Raw genomic sequence first — 3,556 nt, forward strand, 5'->3', positions numbered from 1 at the left:
TGATGGGATCCGGTGCTTTAGTGCTGGTATGATCGCATCCGACATGTTTCCCCGTCTTCGTCCCTTATGCTTGCCACTCCCAGGTCCGCTCCAAAGACGATTCTACATTCTCACTACCATTACAACCGTTCCCTAACAATGGATAATGTCCTATACTACTTACTCTCCCGCTCAATCACGGAGACGAGTTTTCCACGGTTTCCACCCCTCCCTCCATACCGCAGCAACACGAGTTTTTTCCACCCCTTTCAGAACGCGCTCTTCGCGCCACAAAGCCGCCCCAAGACGCGCGAGCAATGAGCATCGAGCTTAAACATATCGCAAACATCAAACATAATATAACGGGATTAATATATATCGCGCACGTGCGACATGTTTGTCACAAGGCGCAAAAAATAATTATAAAAGGAATGCAACTCGAGGACTTCCCAGGAGGTCACCCATCCTAGTACTACTCTCGCCCAAGCACGCTTAACTTCGGAGTTCTGATGGGATCCGGTGCTTTAGTGCTGGTATGATCGCATCCCACATGTTTCCCCGTCTCCGTCCCTTATGCTTGCCACTCCCAGGTCCGCTCCAAAGACGATTCTACATTCTCACTACCATTACAACCGTTCCCTAACAATGGATAATGTCCTATACTACTTACTCTCCCGCTCAATCACGGAGACGAGTTTTCCACGGTTTCCACCCCTCCCTCCATACCGCAGCAACACGAGTTTTTTCCACCCCTTTCAGAACGCGCTCTTCGCGCCACAAAGCCGCCCCAAGAGGCGCGAGCAATGAGCATCGAGCTTAAACATATCGCAAACGTCAAACATAATATAACGGGATTAATATATATCGCGCACGTGCGACATGTTTGTCACAAGGCGCAAAAAATAATTATAAAAGGAATGCTCAATCACGGAGACGAGTTTTCCACGGTTTCCACCCCTCCCTCCATACCGCAGCAACACGAGTTTTTTCCACCCCTTTCAGAACGCGCTCTTCGCGCCACAAAGCCGCCCCAAGAGGCGCGAGCAATGAGCATCGAGCTTAAACATATCGCAAACGTCAAACATAATATAACGGGATTAATATATATCGCGCACGTGCGACATGTTTGTCACAAGGCGCAAAAAATAATTATAAAAGGAATGCGACATGAGGACTTCCCGGGAGGTCACCCATACTAGTACTACTCTTGCCCAAGCACGCTTAACTTCGGAGTTCTGATGGGATCCGGTGCTTTAGTGCTGGTATGATCGCATCCGACATGTTTCCCCGTCTTCGTCCCTTATGCTTGCCACTCCCAGGTCCGCTCCAAACACGATTCTACATTCTCACTACCATTACAACCGTTCCCTAACAATGGATAATGTCCTATACTACTTACTCTCCCGCTCAATCACGGAGACGAGTTTTTCACGGTTTCCACCCCTCCCTCCATACCGCAGCAACACGAGTTTTTTCCACCCCTTTCAGAACGCGCTCTTCGCGCCACAAAGCCGCCCCAAGACGCGCGAGCAATGAGCATCGAGCTTAAACATATCGCAAACGTCAAACATAATATAACGGGATTAATATATATCGCGCACGTACGACATGTTTGTCACAAGGCGCAAAAAATAATTATAAAAGGAATGCAACACGAGGACTTCCCGGGAGGTCACCCATCCTAGTACTACTCTCGCCCAAGCACGCTTAACTTCGGAGTTCTGATGGGATCCGGTGCTTTAGTGCTGGTATGATCGCATCCGACATGTTTCCCCGTCTTCGTCCCTTATGCTTGCCACTCCCAGGTCCGCTCCAAAGACGATTCTACATTCTCACTACCATTACAACCGTTCCCTAACAATGGATAATGTCCTATACTACTTACTCTCCCGCTCAATCACGGAGACGAGTTTTCCACGGTTTCCACCCCTCCCTCCATACCGCAGCAACACGAGTTTTTTCCACCCCTTTCAGAACGCGCTCTTCGCGCCACAAAGCCGCCCCAAGACGCGCGAGCAATGAGCATCGAGCTTAAACATATCGCAAACGTCAAACATAATATAACGGGATTAATATATATCGCGCACGTGCGACATGTTTGTCACAAGGCGCAAAAAATAATTATAAAAGGAATGCAACACGAGGACTTCCCGGAACGTCACCCATCCTTGTACTACTCTCGCCCAAGCACGCTTAACTTCGGAGTTCTGATGGGATCCGGTGCTTTAGTGCTGGTATGATCGCATCCGACATGTTTCCCCGTCTTCGTCCCTTATGCTTGCCACTCCCAGGTCCGCTCCAAAGACGATTCTACATTCTCACTACCATTACAACCGTTCCCTAACAATGGATAATGTCCTATACTACTTACTCTCCCGCTCAATCACGGAGACGAGTTTTCCACGGTTTCCACCCCTCCCTCCATACCGCAGCAACACGAGTTTTTTCCACCCCTTTCAGAACGCGCTCTTCGCGCCACAAAGCCGCCCCAAGACGCGCGAGCAATGAGCATCGAGCTTAAACATATCGCAAACGTCAAACATAATATAACGGGATTAATATATATCGCGCACGTGCGACATGTTTGTCACAAGGCGCAAAAAATAATTATAAAAGGAATGCAACACGAGGACTTCCCGGGAGGTCACCCATCCTAGTACTACTCTCGCCCAAGCACGCTTAACTTCGGAGTTCTGATGGGATCCGGTGTTTTAGTGCTGGTATGATCGCATCCGACATGTTTCCCCGTCTTCGTCCCTTATGCTTGCCACTCCCAGGTCCGCTCCAAAGACGATTCTACACTCTCACTACCATTACAACCGTTCCCTAACAATGGATAATGTCCTATACTACTTACTCTCCAGCTCAATCACGGAGACGAGTTTTCCACGGTTTCCACCCCTCCCTCCATACCGCAGCAACACGAGTTTTTTCCACCCCTTTCAGAACGCGCTCTTCGCGCCACAAAGCCGCCCCAAGACGCGCGAGCAATGAGCATCGAGCTTAAACATATCGCAAACGTCAAACATAATATAACGGGATTAATATATATCGCGCACGTGCGACATGTTTGTCACAAGGCGCAAAAAATAATTATAAAAGGAATCCAACACGAGGACTTCCCAGGAGGTCACCCATCCTAGTACTACTCTCGCCCAAGCACGCTTAACTTCGGAGTTCTGATGGGATCCGGTGCTTTAGTGCTGGTATGATCGCATCCGACATGTTTCCCCGTCTTCGTCCCTTATGCTTGCCACTCCCAGGTCCGCTCCAAAGACGATTCTACAGTCTCACTACCATTACAACCGTTCCCTAACAATGGATAATGTCCTATACTACTTACTCTCCCGCTCAATCACGGAGACGAGTTTTCCACGGTTTCCACCCCTCCCTCCATACCGCAGCAACACGAGTTTTTTCCACCCCTTTCAGAACGCGCTCTTCGCGCCACAAAGCCGCCCCAAGACGCGCGAGCAATGAGCATCGAGCTTAAACATATCGCAAACGTCAAACATAATATAACGGGATTAATATATATCGCGCACGTGCGACATGTTTGTCACAAGGCGCAAAAAAT

At 49.1% G+C, this 3,556-nt stretch overlaps 6 non-coding genes across 6 annotated transcripts; all 6 read right to left on the reverse strand.

Annotated features, from left to right (window-relative positions):
• Positions 1 to 407: 407 nt before the first annotated feature.
• Positions 408 to 526, reverse strand: LOC123176796 (5S ribosomal RNA). Its single transcript, XR_006488660.1, has one exon. It is a non-coding gene; the product is annotated as a 5S ribosomal RNA (ribosomal RNA).
• Positions 527 to 1,136: 610 nt separating this feature from the next.
• Positions 1,137 to 1,255, reverse strand: LOC123176799 (5S ribosomal RNA). Its single transcript, XR_006488662.1, has one exon. It is a non-coding gene; the product is annotated as a 5S ribosomal RNA (ribosomal RNA).
• Positions 1,256 to 1,622: 367 nt separating this feature from the next.
• On the reverse strand, positions 1,623 to 1,741 carry LOC123176793 (5S ribosomal RNA). Its single transcript, XR_006488657.1, has one exon. It is a non-coding gene; the product is annotated as a 5S ribosomal RNA (ribosomal RNA).
• A 367-nt stretch (positions 1,742 to 2,108) lies between these two features.
• On the reverse strand, positions 2,109 to 2,227 carry LOC123176794 (5S ribosomal RNA). Its single transcript, XR_006488658.1, has one exon. It is a non-coding gene; the product is annotated as a 5S ribosomal RNA (ribosomal RNA).
• Positions 2,228 to 2,594: 367 nt separating this feature from the next.
• LOC123176795 (5S ribosomal RNA) lies at positions 2,595 to 2,713 on the reverse strand. Its single transcript, XR_006488659.1, has one exon. It is a non-coding gene; the product is annotated as a 5S ribosomal RNA (ribosomal RNA).
• Positions 2,714 to 3,080: 367 nt separating this feature from the next.
• LOC123176797 (5S ribosomal RNA) lies at positions 3,081 to 3,199 on the reverse strand. Its single transcript, XR_006488661.1, has one exon. It is a non-coding gene; the product is annotated as a 5S ribosomal RNA (ribosomal RNA).
• Between the last annotated feature and the right edge of the window lie 357 nt (positions 3,200 to 3,556).

Source organism: Triticum aestivum, unplaced genomic scaffold, assembly GCF_018294505.1.
Source record: "Triticum aestivum cultivar Chinese Spring unplaced genomic scaffold, IWGSC CS RefSeq v2.1 scaffold17418, whole genome shotgun sequence".
NCBI lineage: Eukaryota > Viridiplantae > Streptophyta > Magnoliopsida > Poales > Poaceae > Triticum > Triticum aestivum.